Below are 19,989 nucleotides of genomic sequence, written 5' to 3'. Positions count from 1 at the left end.
AACATCGTCCGCCACGGTGCCGCCTTCACTGCAACCGATGGGTGCACGTTGGCATACCATTACCACACAAAGTCTGCAGTTGATGTTAGGGTTCACTTTTGGTTGTATGTTCCATGGGTTTTGACAAATATGTAACAACATGTATTTACCATGATAGTATCATGTATTTTTTTACTAGTATTTTTACGACTCTAAAACTCCTCTCTGTTCCACTATTTATCCTTCCCTCCTCCAACCTCTGCCAACTACTGATTTTTTTGATGTCTCCAAATTATTTTCAAATTCACTACCTTTAATTTTTAAACATTACTCTGAACCTTGAAAGCTATTTAAAAATGGTTAAAAAAAATTTTTTTTGCCTCAGAACTGTTTTTGCATGGAGAAGCTGTTACAAATGGTGAGCCTCTAATTCCTTCGTGAGAATTTTTTTAACCTAATAATATTTCAGAATGTTATTCTTAGTCAAGAGAATTGGAGCTTTATAGGAGTATGGAATTTTCCAAAAGTAGTTGAGTCAGTAGCTTCTTGAATCGAAGCATTAACAGCGTAACACATAACAGCATAACAACGTATAAACATATTTAGTTTTTTCTTTTTTCTTTAATAATCCTTCATCCTGGATCACCATGTAGTATCAGTGTGATCTAGGCTTTGTTTCCAGAGAACTTTATACAGTTAGCTGTTCAGCTCTCCATAGCATTTCTGCCTACCTCCAAGAAGGGTTTATGTGAGTACATTAATTACTAGCAGATCTATAAAGGGTTATTAAGGAAATTGGGGCTAATAAAAACATTAACAACTTTTTGAAGTAGAGGCCATGAAATGTAATAGGGTGATCTTCTAGATTAAAAAGAAACTTGGTGCCACTCCCAGGATACAATACTGGCTGGCTGGCTGGAAGCCATCTCTCTTTTTCTTCCTTGCTAAGTCCACCTCAGCCTCATTTCCCAATTTTTGTTTTTAACTATTGCAGTACAACTGGCCTCTTACCAATTTAATCTATCCTCTGTCCTTTTGCTAGTTAAATTTATAAAAGGGAGGTATTTTTGTGTCAAGTCCCTACCTAAAGTCTTTGAATGACACCCTCTGCCTATACCCGCACTTACTGACTGGCCCTGAATTTTGTGGATCCTGGTGGACTCTGGGCTTCCTTACTGGAAATGTGACTGTGATACCATTGGCCAGACTGAGGTGAGGGAGGGAACCAGGCCTCAGCAGTGGAGCCAGTGTCACAGAGTCTGCACACTGTGGTGAAGAGAGGCTTAAAGCTGCCTTGGGAAGACATAGGGCTGAAGTGGCTTTCACAGATTCAAAGGACTGGGATGGGCAGGTTCTGTGAGGATCAAAGATCAAACAGTGTTAGGTGGAGATGGGCTTTGAGGAGCACTCTGGGTCTTAGCCTCTATTTCCTTGCCCATATGGTAATTGTGTATTAAGGATTTGCTGATAGGATTGGTTGACCCCCAGAAATTCTTCAGTTTTTTTTTTTTTCTTTTTATTTTCTCAGAAACTCTGCACAGGGGTCAGGCAGATAGGGAATGTGTCTGCTCTAGCAGCCAACCATGAGTCTAGGAGTCATACAGAAGTACCCCAGCCTTCTGTGGACCCTAAGGGCGGCTCCCCAGCTCTGCCCTTTCAGGGCTCATTGTTTTTCGATCTTTTCTTCTAGGCCATTCATCTTATCTCTTGTACTCAGCCTATCTCGCTCAAGGGCTGCTCACTTAGTTATTGTTATTACTGATGAGATATGCTCTTGGCATTGGACAGCTCAAAGGAGGGAAGGAAAATAGACTATTTTCTTTTATTTAAACATTTTTAGATGGGCTATGCTGAAATAGTTAGAAGGCCTGTCTCCGTAGTTTTTTCTTTTAATATATTATTATATATTTACATCAGAACTCTTGGAAAACTGATTCTACACTCTTACTCCATGATCCATTCCTTAGAGAGAAACTGCGGTTTTATTATATAGGTAACTATAATCCTAGCAAGATTAGCAAGGGAAAGAGTATTAATTTTACTTTAAGATTATATAATATTTTGACATTAGAACAGTTTCTATATTGGTAAATGATGTGATATTCCCATAAAGTTAACAAATATACCACTGTTTGAGGAAATAATTCAGAATGCCTGCATAGGGAGTTTTTTTTTTTTTTTTTTAGAGATAGTCTCACTTTGTCGCCCTCGGTAGAGTGCTGTGGCATCACAGCTCACAGCAACCTCCAGCTCCTGAGCCCAGGCGATTCTCTTGCCTCTGCCTCCCAAGTAACTGAGACTACAGGCACCCGCCACAACGCCCAGCTATTTTTTGTTGCAGTTTGGCCGGGGCTGGGTTTGAACCCGCCACCCTTTGCATATGGAGCCGGCACCCTACTCACTGAGCCACAGGCGCCGCCCTTGCATAGGGAGTTTTATCTTTCAAATATTTTTTATTAAATCGTAAATCATATGCTCCACTTTTTCAAGGACAGCTTAGAAGACATTGGCAGAAGAATGTCAAAACTCCATGGATGGACCATGTTGACCAGAGGTTTGATAAAAATAAGCTCTTGACTTTGTTATATATTGGAAGAGCCCTTTTAGAAAGCATTTTGGGGATAACTTTTTAGAGTTATACTAAAATCTGTGCCCTTTGACTCATTTCACTTCTATGAATCTCCCAGAGAAAATAATTCAAACTATAGAAAAAGAGATATACATGAAAATAATCATATTCATTGTAGAGTTACTTTTTATTTTCTTTGCAGTTTTTTTTTTTTTGGCTGGGGCGGGGTTTTGGCGGTGGGGGTGGGGGGCGGGCAGCGCCCTACTCCTTTGAGCCACAAGTGCCACCATGTAGGGTTACTTTTGTTAGTAGTAATGGCCTTCGGAATGGTCCAATATGTACAGCCAGAACAGAATTAAGTGAATTTACCTATGTAAAAATATGAATATGAAAACCCTAGATAGTAGCACATATAAATTAGAATGGAGGTTCCGAGAAGGTGTGTAGCTATGTATTCCTTGGGTGCAACCAATAGAGACAAACTTGATGAATTAAGTCACGAAAATAATTTCCTGTTACAAGGACATGAGGTTTTTGTAGAACCCAAGAAAAGTCTGATTAACCGAATGCAGAAAAGGTAAAGAATGAGGTCAGTTCTGAGGCTCCAGGTCTTAAAAACTGGAAAATCCTGTCTCCAGGGCAGCTCCTCCGGGAGAGCAGCTCCCAGGGTTTCTGTCCAGGTGTCCTTCTCCCCAGCCTCCAGGGAGGGAGAGGCTCTGTCTGGTCTGTCTCTGATCATGTGCCAACTTCGTGACCAGGGCAGGAGAGCACCTTGATTGACAGCCCGGCCCAAAGCACATGCTCAGGGAGGGGTAGCTCCCTCAGAAGAAATGGGGGGTACCGTACACAGAGAAGGGAAGGGTGGATGCCCAGCAGGCCACAGCAACAGACGAGAAGTACAAAGTGTGATTTCTTTATCTTTTCTTTATAATCCAAACTTCCTTATACTTTATATTCAGTGAATTTTGATTCACTGAAGACTTATGTCTTATTAAGTCCTTATGCGAGATGGAAATATTTCCCATTATATTATTGCAACAGACAACACTGACTGACTGAGGTGCCCTGGTATGAAACAAGACTGCCTGTTGAACACTAAGCTAAGTAGGAAAACTTAGATGTTATAATAAGTGGAAATACCTAATAGGGCTTTTATGAGGATTGAATGAAGTAGCATGTGAGAAAGTACTTTTCATAATGCCCAGCACCTGCAAAATAGTGCTTAGTAAGTAAATGCAAATAAAAATTACAAGTGTCAGGAATGAAGAGGCCATAGTTCTTCAATGTTTATGTTGTAGCCAAAAAGCAACTGGTAACTTGTATACTTTGGCAGGTGATAATAATTGTACAGTGTGTGAATTACGGTTTACTTTAGATTTTCTTTGCCAGTGCTGTTAATTTATATAAGTAAAAGTGTCAGCACCTGAATGGATTATCTGAGTGTGAGTCCAAGAAGCACAATTCATAAAGTGGCTGATTAATTTTCCTTGCTTGGATTTATTCGTATACCTTTAACTATGGCATATATATTTTAAATTAATTTAGAACAGTTACAAGATATATAAGATAGGAATCAGTTAGCAGATATAAACTCTAGTCAACACCCCTGAGAAATATACTTGTTCATATCAGTTAATCACGGACTATCCACAGGATAGCAGGAGAGTCGTTCTGTTTTTAACACGTATCCATGGAGTATGATTGATTGACATGACCAGGGGCTTTATGTAGAATAGCTCAGCTGTGGAAGGCTATGGAATCTAACTGTCTGTCAACCTAGTCTGTGCAGGGAGCGGGGGAGGGGGGGTGTTCACTGTCAGGACTAGGACTAGGTAAGGCAGCCCAGGGACACAGGATGCAGAGCTTCAGGAGGCCTCGAGTCTCCAGCTGGGATCTGAGTTCTGTGCTCCCTGTGCCTTCCTTGTCAGAAAAACTGAGCATATACAGAAATTCAGAATTTTTACTTTCTGGGGAAAAGGAATCAATTTTTGACTATATCTGTATATGTGTGTGTGTAATTTTCATCTGACAGATATCAGATTATGTGGGTCCTAATAATACCTGGGATCTTTGGCCAATTGCTATTAAATAGGGCAAATGGATTTATTTTTTATTAAATGAATTAAATGGATTCATTCAAAACCATGAAGCTAGTTATAATAAAAATAATTAAAATTTTGAGTGCTTACTGTGAGCAGGAATGGAGCTTAGAATTCCACATTTCATCCTCAAAATAAGCTGAGGAAGTAACTATTCTCATTGTACAGAAGTTTAGTTGATGTGACCAAGACCCCAGAGTTGACAGCAAATCTAGGATCTAACTCAAGCCTGAATCCAACGTCTTGGTCTCTACTCAACTAGTCTCTCCCCCTCCAACTCACCATCCAAAGCCTCTGGGTTCATGAATCCTTTCTTAGGGTGTCACTGGATACGAGGATCCTCCCTTTCTTCCAACAGCTTATCTTCCTTTGGCTGACCTCTCTTCAGCTCTTTCCACAGGGCATGCTGAAAATTCTTTGTCTTCCCCACACCTTGTGTCTCTACCCCAGGCCTTCGGTGAAATCTGTTTCTCCCCTAATATATTCCCCTTACTCCTCTCAGGTAAAGATGGAGAAGTCTGCTGCACCTCACAACAGAGCTAGGAAGTGGCATCAGCTTTATCCAAACTGCCTCCTCCTTTGATATTTGCACATCTAGTTTTCGTGACTTTAACATGTTTTGTCTTAGCTGTCTGCCTATATTCAGGTCACTTCTGTGCTACAACAGCCTGCTAAGGCTTCTCATCTCCTAGCCCCTGCAGTCATCCTGGTCAACTTCCACACTCCCCAGGGAAGCACCTCAGCTATTAGTTTCAGGACCACACAGTTTCATTAGCATCAGCTCCACAAAGACTAATTCCCACGGCCTCACCCTTGACCTCCTCATCATCTCAAACTGTCCTACCTGTGAAACCTCCAAGTCAGCTATCACTCTCTCTCCTTCCAGTTCCCCAGCTGCCCACTCTCTCCAAGCCTCCTGCTCTTTCCTGTTAAGACCTCATTTGAGGCGGGGCACGGTGGCTCACACCTGTAATCCTAGAACTCTGGGAGGCCAAGGCGGGTGGATTGCTTGAGCTCAGGAGTTTGAGATCTGCCTGAGCAAGAATGAGACCCTGTCCCTACTGAAAAAAAATAAAGGGAAGGAGGGAGAAAGGAGGAGAAAGGGGGGAGGGAGGAAGGAAGGGAGGGAGGGAGTGAGAGAGGGAGGGAAGGAAAGAAAGAAAGAAAAAGTAGCCAGGCATAGTGGAGTGCTTGTAGTCTGAGATAATTTGGGAGGATGAGGCAAGAGGATCTCTTGATCTCAAAAGTTTGAGGTTGCTGTGAATTACCTTGATGCCAGGGCACTCCACCCAGGGGGACAGAGTAAGGCTCTGTGTCACACACACACACACACACAAGACCTCATTTGTCTCAACCTCTCTCCCCTGTGTTTTGTTCACCCACCTCCCCTGACTTTGGTTCCTACTTTTTCCAGCCTGAACCTTGTGGCTGGCAGTGAAATGATTTTTACCAGCACTTTCAGTTACCTGAATTCTTTACCCCTTGTCTCCATTGTTTTGGTTCTGATTCCCCAGAAGTGGACTTTGAGGATTTGAGTGCAGTAGTCTACTCAGGAGGTGATTCTGGAAAGGATCCCAGGAAGAGGCCTGGGGAATCGAGGCAGAGCAGCAGGGAAGCTGTGCAGGGTGAGTGAGTGGCAGGCGCCTGGCTCCCCAACTGTGGCCTGTGGATGGCTGTGAGGAACATGTCCCTGGGGCCTCCCCTCAGGAGCGCTGCAGCCAGGGCACTCACCCTCCAACATCCACTCCTGCTTATGAACTTCTTGCCTCCCTTTTGTCTGAGGGCCAAGCATGCACACAGGAAGCCAGAGGCAGAGATAGGAGCTGCGTGTGTGAAGCAGCACTCAGCTGGCCCAGAGGTGAGTGCCCAGCCTGCGTGGAGGGCGCCGGGCGCAGCCATCGCCACACACACCTCTCAGGACTGCTGACCCACTGTGCGGCACGCTGATGAGGGTGTGTGTTTCTGATCTGGGTGCAACTCATCGGTGACATTTTGTGATTTCTTTACATATTGCCTCTCTTTCATTCCCCTCAGGACTTACGAATAGTGTCAGACAGACTGAATTCACACTGTGCCTCTACCAATTTGTGAATTTGGACAGATACTGAGCCCCTCTCCAAACCATGCTTTCCTCTTCTTCAAAATCAGGATTTTAATACTTGTTATTAATTGGCAACGTTTTATATATGTTTGTGTGTATATATATATATATACAAATAATAGACAATCCATAACATCTTTTATATAATGTGGAAATGTAACCTAGAACAATGCCTGACACAGGTGTAGCAGGAACTCTCATCTGTTTAGTCACTTAGTTATCTTCCTTAATGGAACCCCAGCACTCTGAGCAAATGGCCTTGCCTTGACCTCCAGCTCTCCCTGCAGGGCTGCTGAGTGAGCTGCCAGCAGAGAAGCCCTCGGGGCTGCATCCCCAGGTTCAGAGCATGCTCTTCCTGCAGTTCGAGGCTCACCTCTATCTCAGCCCCTTTCTCCAGGACATTAGGCCATTAGTTACCAGCATCCTCCTCCCAAACCTCGGCCATCCCATCTTCACTGTTTGCGAAGAACTTTGACTCAGCACATGTACATTTGTCTTTGCTTTAACCCAATCAGAATATACAGCATGCTGTTTATTAGTTGAAGCAATGGAAGACGTCGTCACAGAACATAACTGCCAAGAGAGGTATCAGTGTTGCCAAATGTCATGTCACTTTCAACGTGCTTATATAGACTGGGGGGGGGGGTGTGGGAATAAAATATATTTCCCATGTATGGTGAGTTTCTGGACAATTGAGAGGGGTGAGAAAGGAAGAAAATGGGCTGTAAGTGATAGATAAAAGGTAGGCATTAGGAAAGGGGGTAGGATTTTCATCTTTTAAAAGAAATCAAGGACATTTTCAGTTGGTCATAATAAATGTTTTAAAAATAAGTAAAAAAAAAAAAAATTGGAAATGAAAATCCCTAACTGCACTTAAAACAATTTTAGCATGTGGGGTATTTCTGGATATTTTTTTTTCTCCTTTTGCAAAACGCAAAAGTATCAAGAGCATTCCACAGATAGTTTTTATTAAGTATTTGGACTTTAGGATTGTGAAGACAAAGATGAGAAAGACTGCTTGTAAAATTTACTGTGGGAGTTGCTGTCTGTAGGAAGCAAAGACACTTAGTATAATGTAGTAAGTCTAACGTAGTATAATGTCTGCCCCTGGTAGAGGCCTAATTCGCCATCTGCATTGTTCATTCTGCAGACGTTCCTGGAGCACCTACTCTGCAAGCTTCTCATTAATGTGCTGTGCTCTCTACAGAGCTTGTGAAAAGAGCGAGTTGATCTTAGATGGTCACCCTGTATAGAGTTAACTGTCAGCTTGAACTTGGTCTTTTAATATCCTGAGTACTAGAGGCAAGGTCCTATCACTGGTTCATTTTTAGTCGAAATTAAGGAAGCATGTTCTGATTCTTTGGATTCTAATTTTGACCAGACTTAAAACTGCTAAAATTTTATTGGTGATAGTTCTTATGGTGTTAAGAAGGAAAAAGTTCCTTTACTGTTTTTAAAAGAAGATGGTTAATACAGATGAGAAATATTTAAAGTGACACTCATAGTGGAATTGAGTACAAAATCAAATACAGCTATAGAGAAATCCTGAATTTTTTCAATAGTTCTATTTTAGTGGTGCCATTTTTATTGTTTTGAAACTATGTGTGTGTGCTGTAAGATAAAGCAAATACTATGTTAATGGTGTTAGGAACCATATTTCAGCCCAAAATCAAATCACAAAATCCTGTACTGTTAAATCTGAACTGGAACTCATGATTATTTTTTCCGGGAAAGTACTTTGTCCACTGGAAAGGTCTTGAAGTAACAATAACTAGGAAAAAATGAGTTTCCCTGATGTCTACATCATGGTCTCCTTATTTCAGGGAAAGGAATCAGGACTTTTTCACTAAAAACTATCAGGGCTTTTTAAAGAATGGATGGTTCCAGAAATAAAGTCGGAAATGTACAAGATGTACATTAGGCATCAAAGACTAATGAAGTCTTGTCAGATGGATCCAGAAACCAGTATGAAAGGATATGTCTAATTATGATTATGTTTATTTGAACACACTAAATATATAAAATTCCTTATGTTTCAAAAAAACAAAGCCAACAAAACACCATTCTCCTACCCCCAAATGATTAATCGGAATATTGGCAATTAAAGATCTAAACATTTAACTCTTTCTCCTTTAGGAACCATCTTTGTGGGTAGCCATACAATTTAGTTCAAGAGAAAGTTCTTTACAAAAGAATTTTAGCTACTAAATGTGGATGAAGACTTAGAAAATCATTGTTTTACAACCCCTTAAGAAATAATGGATTCAGGTAAAGTCATCAGTGAATTAAACCATTAGATGAAAGACTGATAAAGGTTCTGTAATGGCTGGATTAGGCTGTCACCTCCTGAGTTTGCTGATAGATTATAGCTTCACAGGGAGTGGGGCAGCCTCATGTTGTGAGCCTCCTGGTGTGAGATAATAAACAGCACAATTTATGAAGGATTCTTGCTAAAAAAAAAAGTTGAACTGGGATCTAATCAAGCATTTGAAGTTGTATTTTAGTTTATAGACACTATGGAGATAGAAGGGTACATTAAATGATCCTTGAGAAAGTAAACAGATAAATCTGGAATGTGGGACATTTTATAAGAGAATTAATCTGACTTCTTCAGTAAGTCAAAGGTATACAGTAAAAAAGGAAGTTGGGTTGAAGGTGGAGTGCTACTCTACTGCAAAAACTTAAGATGCATGCTAGCCAAATGTGATGTGCAGACCTTATTTAGATCCTGATTCTAACAAACTATTAAAAACAATTTTTGAGACAATGTGGTAAATTTGAACATGGCTGTGTTTTAGAGGATAAATTAATTCTTTACAATAATGACATTGAGGTTATATAAAAAGCATATTTTTAGAGATGCATGCTAAGTTAGTAGGGGTGAAAGTATGTCTGGAATTTGCTTTAAAATATTTCAGCAACAACAACCTAGAGGATAAAACAGATGTGACAGAATCTTGCCAATTGTTTAATTTGATTGATGGGTACATGGGCATTCCTTCGCCTTCCTTTGCGTATGTTTCACTCATGCAGTGGTGTAATCATAGCTCACTGCAGCCCTGAATTCCTGGGCTCAAGTGATTCTCCTGCCTTCGCCTCCTGAGTAACTGGGACTACAGTATGCACCACCATGCCTGGCTAGTTTTTGTATTTTTTGTAGAGATGGGGGTTGCCCACACTGGTCTTGAACTCCTGGCCTCAATAGAATCTCCTACCTTGGCCTCCCAAAGTGCTGGGATTACAGGCATGAGCCATCAGTGCCCAGGCTTGAAATTTTTCATAGTAATCTTTTAAAAAGGGATAAGGTCAGAAAGACATCTTTACCTTCTACCTTCTCTGTTTTGATTAAATTATCAAGTAGTTATAATTTTAAGTAAGAAAAATATAAATTAAAAATCGTAATGGAAATTATTTAATGGAAAAATCTTTGAAGCCTCACTCTAATTAGCATTTCCATCTCCTCCATCTCCCCCTCATCAGCTGAGGCCCTGCCCTGGCCTCCGCCTTTCCCACACCGAGATCAGTGATGCTCGTAAGCCAAACAAAGCTCATGGTGCCTGCAATGGGTGCAGGGAGATGGATAAGACTCGTGACTTTTAGTTACAGAAAATCTTGACATAGTTGTCTGGGCACCACAATAAGGATTCAGTTCACGTGAAGATTCTACTGGGACTAAGTGATTGCGCAAACAATATATTGGTCCTCTTTCCCCTCTCTTCTCCCAAGTGGATGTAATATTGTTTTTCCTTATCATTCAAGGGCCAATTCAAATATCTTGATACTTTCTTGGCCACTAACCCAAAGAGCTCTTTTCGCCCTTTTAAGTTACAGTACACCTGGCACGGCTCCTAATTCTGTTCTTCAAACATTACTTGGGATTTAACAGTAGCTACTCCAGAATTCTTCTCCCTTTTCATTTTTATTCTCATTTTATACTTCACCATGAACTTGTCTCCTGAAAGTTAGGTACTTTGAGTAGTATTTTTCAAAGTGGTGTTCATGACCTATTATTTGTTGGTCATGAAATCAAATTGGTGAGTTGCAACCAACTTTTTTTTAATTATTTGAAATGTTCTTGTTTTACTTTTTTTAATTTCAGAATATTAGAGGGTACATGTTTTGTTTGCATACTTAGTTGTTGTACCGAGTGAGTCAGAGTTTTAAGTGTGCGCCTCGCCCGGGCAGTGTGTGCACTGTACCTACGAGGTGGACTTACCCATCCCCTGCCCTCCCAGCTTGACCTTCATGGAGATTCACTTGCTCCTGTGCACTTGAGTGTGGTCTATTAGTTCTACTTTGGTATTGAGTGCATGTGTTTGTCTCTCCGTTCCCGTGATGCTTCACTTAGAAAAATGGTCTCCAGTTCCATCTAAGTTGTCACAAAAGATACTTGATCACCATTTTTTATAGCGGAGTAGTGCCAGGTCCTCCGGCAGTCGCAGTTGAGGGAAGATCAGGGCCAGCCCCATCTCATCCCAGGGGCTGAGCGGGATGGCGAGTGTCAGCAGCTCTAACAGGGACACACGGAGCCGGGAGTCTGTCGAAGCAGGAACTCAACTTTATTGTAACATGCTGCAATTTTTATACACTTCGGCTAGAGGGCAAGAGGTGGGAGCAGGAAGGAGGGGGGGTACGTAAAATGGGGTGACAGTCTTCAAGACAATAAAATCTAACCCCATCACATGTATCCAGGCAGAGGCCGTTTCAGGTCGGGTCTTGCCGAGTCACTCCTATGCGGAAGTGCGCGGATAGCACCAACTCCACTCAGGCTTAGGAAGTTCCTCAAGGCCTCAAGTAGGCCTTGCCCACGCGAGAAGGCCCAACAGAGTAGTACTCCATGGTGTGCGTATACCACAGTTTATTAACCCATTCATGTATTGGTGGACATTTGAGTTGTTCCCACTTCTTTGTGATTGTGAATTTTGCTGCTATAAACATTTGAGTACAGGTGTCCTTTTTTGTAAATTGACCTTTTTTTCCTTCGAGTATATACCCAGCAGTGGGATTGCTGGATCCAATGGTAGGTCTACTTTAAGTTCTCTGAGGTATCTGCCTACAGTTTTCTACAGAGGCTGCACTCATTGGCAGTCCCACCAATAGCATATAAGAGTTCCTTTCTCTCCACATCTACACCAGTATTTGTTGTTTTGAGACTTTTGAATATAGGCCATTCTCATTAGAGTTACGTTGATATCTCATGGTGGTTTTGATGTGCATTTCCCTGATGATTAGAGATGTTGCACATTTTATGCTGAGATTGTTGGTCATTAGTATATCTTCATTTGAAAATTTTCTGTTCATGTCTTTTGCCTGATTTTTTAATGGGATTGTTTCATGATGTTTCACTGATTTGCTTAAGTTCTTTGTAGATTCTGGTTATCAGCCCTTTAGCCGATGTATATAGCATGTGAATATTTTCTTCCATTCTGTGGGTTGTCTGTTTTCTCTTTTGATTGTGTCCTTGGCTGTGCAACCAACATTTTAAAAAATGAAATGGGTAGGCGTGGTTGCACACATCTGTAGTCCTAGCTACCTGGAAGGCTGAAGCAAGAGGATTGCTTCGACCGCGGAAGCAAGGCAACCTGGGAAACTTACTGAGAGCTCATTTCTTTTTCTTTTTTTTTTTTTTTTTTTTTTTTGTGGAGACAGAGTCTCACTTTATGGCCCTCTGTAGAGTGCCATGGCATCACACAGCTCACAGCAACCTCCAACTCCTGGGCTTAAGCAATTCTCTTGCCTCAGCCTCCCGAGTAGCTGGGACTATAGGCGCCTGCCACAAAGCCCGGCTATTTTTTGGTTGCAGTTCAGCCGGGGCCGGGTTTGAACCCACCACCCTCTGTATATGGGGCCGGCGCCTTACCGACTGAGCCACAGGCGCTGCCCTGAGACCTCATTTCTAAATAAAAGAAAAGAAATGTAATTTTAAAAAATGAAATAGCATACAAATAAACAATGTGCTATGTATAATAGGAGTATTATTTTCTGAATCTTTTGTTTCAATTGTGTGTGTATGTCTATGTGTGTACTGGGTCTGATGTAAACTATTTCTTGCTGTGGTTACAGTCAGAAAGTTTGAAAGCAAAAGTTTAAAGGATTATGAAGCCTAAAAAAAAATGTGGGCCAGGATTTTGGGAGGCTGAGGTAGAAGGATCATTTGAGGCCAAGAGTTTGAGACCAGCCCTATCTCTACAAAAAATAAATTTAAAAAATTAGCCACGCGTGGTAGTGCATGCCTGTAGTCTCAGCCCTTTTGGAGCTCTGTGGGGAGGATTGGTTGAGCCCAGGAGTACAAGTTTTCCGTGAGCTTATAATGTTACCACTACACTCCAACTGGGGCAACAGAGTGAGACCCTGTCTCAAAAACAAAAAATGTGTTACAAATGAATGATTAGCAGAGTTTGCTTGAGTATGAGTATTAGCACTGTTACTGTATCATTTCTTCTTCTTCTTCTTTTTTTTTTTTTTTTGAGACAGAGTCTCATTACGTTGCCTTGGTGTTACAGCTCACAGCAACCTCCAACTCTTGGGCTTAAGTGATTCTCTTGCCTCAGCCTCCCAAGTAGCTGGGACTACAGGCACCCGCCATAACGCCCAGCTGTTTTTTTTTGTTGTGTTTGTCATTGTTGTTTGGCAGGCCTGTGCTGAATTTGAACCTGCCAGCTCCAGTGTATGTGGCTGGTGCTCTAGCTGCTGAGCTACCAGTTCTGAACCTATATCATTTATTCTTAACACCACTATCAGGCATTTCTATGGCACATGTGTATTCATGTACATGTGTGTTCAAGTGTGTGTGTGTGTGTAGATGGGTGGGTGGGTGTCAGCAGCAGAGTAGTGGTAATTTGATTGAACCATGGTGTAGTTTAATGCTCAGTTGGGATTTCATCAAATAATTTGGCTGCATATTTAAATTACTATGGTGCTACCAGATTAATTAATAATGTAGGTCACTGAAGGTTTTGGGTTGAAACATTCCAGATTATGGGCATTTAGTTCTCATAACTGTATTTCAAGAGAAAAGAAACTCTTGGGCCTTCAGTGTGCATCAACTTCTGTTTATCGTTCATCGCACTTGGGCATGCAGACAGCAGTTTTGAATACTTAGTGTGAATCTGGACTTACAAATTAATTTGAAAAATTCCAGTTTGTTCCTATGTTTCTATATATAGTAAAGCATTTTAATCCCGACTGTCTCTGTTTTTATTGAAAGTTTATTTGCCTTGGTTTTTCTATTGCTCTCTAAAAGCTCTCTTAAAATATCAGTGTTTTCAGTAAAACTCTGACCATTGCAAAAGTGAATTAGTAATAGAAATTAAATGTGCATATTTCAAAGTTAATTCCAAACTAAACTAAGACTTTCCTTTACCTGGTGTTACCTCAGTTTTGGTGGAGTTGCTGAACTAAAGTTTAGCAGGATAAGTTTATTTGAAAATATGCATCTAGATCTGGAGGAAATTCCTAAATATACCAGCATATTGATGTTGTGGTCATTTCACCAAAATCGATCTTCTTAGCCATAGAGAACAAAATGAATTTGTATTCAAATACATCACCTCTGAGTAAATTTTCTTAATCAGGAATACTGAAAGTCTTGGGTTCCCAAAGCCCACTCTCCTGTAGCTCTGTAGCTGGTGGCAATTTTCTTTTTTTCTTTTCTTTTCTTTTTTTTTTTTTTTTGCAATTTTTTTGGCCAGGGCTGGGTTTGAACCCAGAGATATATGGGGCCAGTGCCCTACTCCTTTGAGCCATAGGCGCTGCCCCAAGGCGGCAATTTTCTTAGCCTCTGTCAGTCTCATTTTATTTGTAAAATGGGGATATTAGTAGTACTTACAAGGTTCATAAATTGGAACAATGTAGAGCAGGGGTCCTCAAACTTTTTAAACAGGGGGCCAATTCGCTGTCCCTCAGACCATTGGAGGGCCGGACTATAGTTTAAAACAAAAAAACTATGAACAAATTCCTATGCACACTGCACATATCTTATTTTGAAGTAAAAAACAAAACGGGAACAAATACAATTCACACCGCTTGGGCCGCAGTTTAAGGACGCCTGATGTAGAGGATAAAACAGTTTCCCTGGCATTTTATAAGTGCTTAATAAATGAACAAATAAATTTATTTTAATAAACAAATAAATATCTCTGTTTATTCCAGGGGAGATTCTGTTCTTACAAAAACTATATGGTGGCTTATGCCTGTAACCCTAGCACTCTGGGAGGCTGAGGCAGATGGATCATCCAAGCTTAGGAGTTCAGGACCAGCCTGAGCAAGAGTGAGACCCCCATCTCTACTAAAAATAGAAAAACTAGCTGGACATTGTGGCAGGCACCTCTAGACCCAGCTACTCAGGAGGCTGAGGTATAAGTATCAGCTGAGCCCAGGAGTTCCAGGTTGCTCAGGTGAGCCCAGGAGTTTCCTGTGAGCTGACACCATGGCACTCAACCCCAGGGCAACAGAGTGAGATTCTGTATCAAAAAAAAAAAAAAAAAAAAAGAAAGAAAAAGAAAAGAAATTATATGGGAATTATAAGAGGCTAGAATTCTTTATGTGTGGGACAGTTGTTTACTATTCTTTTTTTTTTTTTTTTTTTTATTGTTGGGCACAAGCTTCTTGAGAATAGCCATCTCTGCCATCTCTTGCCTTTGGAACTTCCACAGTCCTCCTTGGAATTCCTACAGAAGGTGCTTATAACAACATGCTGATCTTTCAGCTACCACACATGAAAATGTGCAAATTTTCACAAAGTGATTCTGTTTCTTTTCTTCCATCCCAAGTTTACCGTGTGATTTCAGTGTTATGAGTGACCACATCTTTAGAACTAAATAAATATTTTCTCACAAAGGATTACCTTTGATATGAGAATATTCTTGTTTCAAAGGAGAGAAAACTCACAGTCCCAGCTGTTTGTAATGTGTTTTTGGAGCCAGCATTATTTGCAAAAGGAAAATATTCAAGCTTGGCATGCATCTAAGTTTCCCTTATGAACTGCTTATTTCTAGGGGACAGTACTGTTTTGAAGCAAAGATAATTAGGAGTGAACACATCAGTCTTTTGAAGAACTGTTTAAAAATAAAACCTAACTATGGCTGAAAATAATACTTAAAATTCATTGATCTCCCTTCAGAATGATTTCTGAAATTTAGGTATTCAGTATTTATTTTCTATTTGCAACTGGATAGCAGTTCTAGCCTGAAAAGCCAAGGTTAAATAAAGGCCTGACAAATTAGTTAGCCAATCCCTACACTGCTAGACTCTGGATGTTTGAGTCATTTAGAATTTTCCGGCTCTTCCTATAGTTTCCTTCTCTGCAGACTCTCTGCTGCATAAATAAAATGTTAAATGTTTCAGTCTTTTCTTGAAACATTGACCAGTCTGTTTAGATGTGACTGTGCTTCTCTTTAACTTGCTCAGATTGGGCTACAGCATGAAAATGGAAAGCTGTCCAAATGATCACTGTTGCATACGGTTTCCCTGGGCAATTAGGCTGTGTCTAATGTTTTTCATCCTGACTTTTTTTGAGGGTCTCTACTGCTTGAGTCTTCAAGGAGGATATTTTGCTGTGTTACATTTCCTTTTAGTCTTCTCTGCTTCAAACTTTCTCCTTTTTATAAAGCATTTGATGTTTTTTAGAATTATCTTAAAATGCATCAAAAAGTTGTATGATTTAACATGCTTTAGATGACCAAAAATGTAACCCTGTGCCCTTATTCCCCTTTAGAGCATGAGACACTGGGGAAAATTATTCATTTTGGTGAATAATCTCCAAGATATAACCTAATTTTACGAGATGTGATTATAGCGAGGTTTTTGTTTGTTTGTTTTTTGGTTTTTTTTTTTTTTTTTGAGACAGAGTTGCACTATGTCACTCTTGGTAGAGTGCCGGGTGTCACAGCTCACAGCAACCTCTAACTCGTGGCCTCAGCCTCCCAAGTAGCTGGTACTACAGGTGCCCGCCACAACACCCACCTATTTTTTCTTATTGTTGTTGCAGTTGTTTAGCTGGCCCGGGCCGGGTTCAAACCTGCCAGCCTCGTTGTATGTGGCTGGTGCCATAACTATTGTGCTATGGGTGCCGAGCCTATAGCGAGGTTTTTCTTTCCCCATATCTTAATCTGCTATGGGCCCACACTTACACCGAATAAGTAGGTTACAATGCTCCCTGTCCTTACTGTGTCTAACATTCTCAGTGGACTCAGCAGAAACTTTGATCCTGGCTGCAGTAATAGTAAACATGCAAATATGAGTATTTGGTATGTTACAAAGACAATAATATATCCATTTTCATTAGAGATTCAAAGACATATGGTTGCACATGACTTTATAGCTGTTGTTTTTAAAATGTCTGCATAGGAACAAGGTGTGGAAAAATCTTTCCAAGTGTAGTCCACGTGGTAAAATTTTACTTTCCATTTGAAAGACAGTACAAAGACTGTCTTTGAAGACATCAAATGTAAAATGGAAAAATCCATAAACAACAATCAACCCATACATCATATCTTCTTTCTCTACCTTGAATTGACACACACATCCCTCTTTTGAGACAGATAGATTTTGCTCTGTATTTCTCCACTTGTTTTTATATCCCAGTCCCCTAACCTCACACCGTACTATTAAAAGAGCAGAGTTGTTCATGAATTCGCCTACCATAATGATAGCCATATGCCAATCCACTGAAAGGAATAGAGGTATAGAAAAAGATTAGATTGCTGCTGCAAAAGAACAAGCTAGTTCTACAGTGTTGCTGTGAATGACTAGCCCGGCTGAATGAATTTTCGGCAACAGATATAAAAGGAAATTTCTATCTTGGAGAGTCATGATGGAATAGAAGAGTGAAAAGAGGACGGCCTGTAGAGTCAGACAACCCAGGCTCACGTCATGACTGCTCTCATTTAATAATTGTAAGGTTGGGCAAAATAGATCAATGTTCCTGGCCTCAGTTTCCTCATCTACAAAATGGAATAAGGACATCGCTGGGTAGACTCCTTCAGTCCCATGCCCAGGTGCACTGTGATCACTCAGCAGGTGAGGATTCATTTCTTCTCTCCATACAACTCTTCTTGGAGTGTGTGTATTCCTCCGACCCAGAACGTTATTTTAAGGCCCTATATAATGCTACAACTTTATAATTCTCTGATAAAGCCAGTTTTCATATTAGCCTGATCCTGCTATACACTGGCTGATTCAGTGATGAATGTGAGTGAGTGGACAGAACTGACTCAGCTGAGCTCTGAGAGAGCATGGACCAGAGCATTTGTTCTTTGTACTTGCTAAGTGGTGAGACAACATTGGTACTCAGGTATTCCTAAAGATTCCTAGAAATAGTGCTTTTGCTAATATGTGAATGTTAAAACAGAGATTCACATGGTGTGCGAAGACATGCTTCCTGAACAAAAATCTATAGAAGGGACACCCATGCATCCCAGGGGACACACATCCATCCCAGGAGATGGCCAGCCATCCCAGGGACACCCATTCATCCCAAGGACACCCAGCCATCCCAGGGGACAGCCAGCCATCCTAGAGTCCAGCCACTGGTATTACCTGGGCTTTATGTCCAGGAGGTGAGGATCATAGTAACAACTGACCATCTTTTACAACCAGATTCACTCATTTCCTTCACAGAGCCCACAGTTGGCATGGTATTTTTCTGAATAAAAAGGTGATATGCACGCATACACACACCCACACAAGAGGAAGAACGCAGATATAGATTATAAATATCTCCTTCCAAAAAAGGATCTGAAAAGGACTTTGCTAAAGTAACACCAATAAAAGAGAAAATAGAAACTCTAAAACAAGAAGGAAGAAGAATATACTAAAAGTGGAATATTAAATCACATGAACTACAATTTCACTCATCTGGGTGTTCTTTTTCCTAAAAACTGAACAATATGGAATATAACTAAGAACCAGGCAGTGAGCAGAAAAGGCTTGTACAGAACTAGAAGATCAGATTCAGATGTCACAGAGCTCTTAGAAAACACCTTAATTCTATTTTCCAAGCCTTTGTTTATCAAAGGTTTTTTTTCAAGCTTTCTTCCATGTAGAAATTAGACAAATTCACCCCCAAAAACTATACAGAAAGTGAAAAGCTTCATACAAATAGTGACAAACCAGATAAGATGAAGGGATCAGAAAAAATTTAAAAGCTAAATAAAACAGAAATCTCCAAAGCCAAAGACTATGGCACATAGCGTTATATGAGGAGTGACCCTTGGGAGCTTTGCTATTTTGTAGCACATGTGATAATGATTGTTAATCACGGTAATTATGAGTTATTGAGACATAGGATGGATCACAATGAAGATGCTCGTTAAGGAAGTAGGTAGTGAATCAGAGCATTTCACAAAGTTTTCCCTTCCAATATGTGAAAGTAAGAAAAGTTGGCATTTCAAGCATAAATATGAAATATCCAAAAATTTGCTTATATGACTTTAGTATATTGTATTGGGATTTGTGAGGATTTGTGATGTGTGTGGATGAAGGAGGAAGGTGTGGTTCCGAGATGTGGAGCTCACCCTCTCTCGACATGTTGACAGTGTTACCAGTCAGCCGGACACCTCCATGCCTCTGTCCGGCAAGCCTGGCCACTGACGTCCGTGGGAATGAACAGTGCTTGTTCTTGGTCTCAGGGAGGAAGCAGCTGCTCTGGCTGCATCACCAACTTTAGAAGTAGCAGCCGCAGCAATTACTATTTAATGAGCCACATTCTCCCCACTGTCTCTTTCAAGCCACCAGGGCACCATTCTGTGCAGCAAAGTAGTGAATCAGATGCTCCTCTACTGGGTTGGAAGAGTGACTGCACCTTCCTAGAGTTCAACTTATTTTCTAAGAGCAAGGGGAGCTTTGGGGAGAATAAAAGACCCTAGGGTATAAGATACTGCTAAAATAAAACGGATGTCACCATCAAGAAGAGGTGGCCCAGTGTCCTGGATGGGCACCCCCACTGACGGCTAACAGAGGAATAGAGGTCCACTGCTGATAAGTTTCAGAACCGTGGGAGAGATTACAGGGTTTCCAAGGACCTTTCTAACTTTGTATTTCGCTAATTACAATTCTTCATTTAGTTGGGATTTATGTCCAGTCTCCTAAGCATTTTAAGTAATTATTTAAAAATGCACATTTGGTAATAAAAATACTTCCAAGTTACCAAAACGGTGAAATTCTGCCCCTTTAAATGTCTGATGTGTGTATGCAGTTCACTGAGAATGTGAGCACACCAAATAAATTCATGATGCCAGATA

General features: G+C 40.8%; 1 protein-coding gene across 3 annotated transcripts in view; it reads left to right on the top strand.

Moving 5' to 3' along the window:
• MAML2 (mastermind like transcriptional coactivator 2) overlaps positions 1-19,989 on the top strand; it is a 364,900-nt gene that overhangs the window by 38,067 nt on the left and 306,844 nt on the right. The gene's annotated exons all lie outside the window — the stretch shown is intronic.

The sequence above is a fragment of the Nycticebus coucang genome, chromosome 14, assembly GCF_027406575.1.
Source record: "Nycticebus coucang isolate mNycCou1 chromosome 14, mNycCou1.pri, whole genome shotgun sequence".
Taxonomy (NCBI): Eukaryota; Metazoa; Chordata; class Mammalia; order Primates; family Lorisidae; genus Nycticebus; species Nycticebus coucang.
The sequence above is the reverse complement of the archived record's forward strand: the minus strand, read 5'-3'. Positions and strand labels throughout refer to the sequence as shown.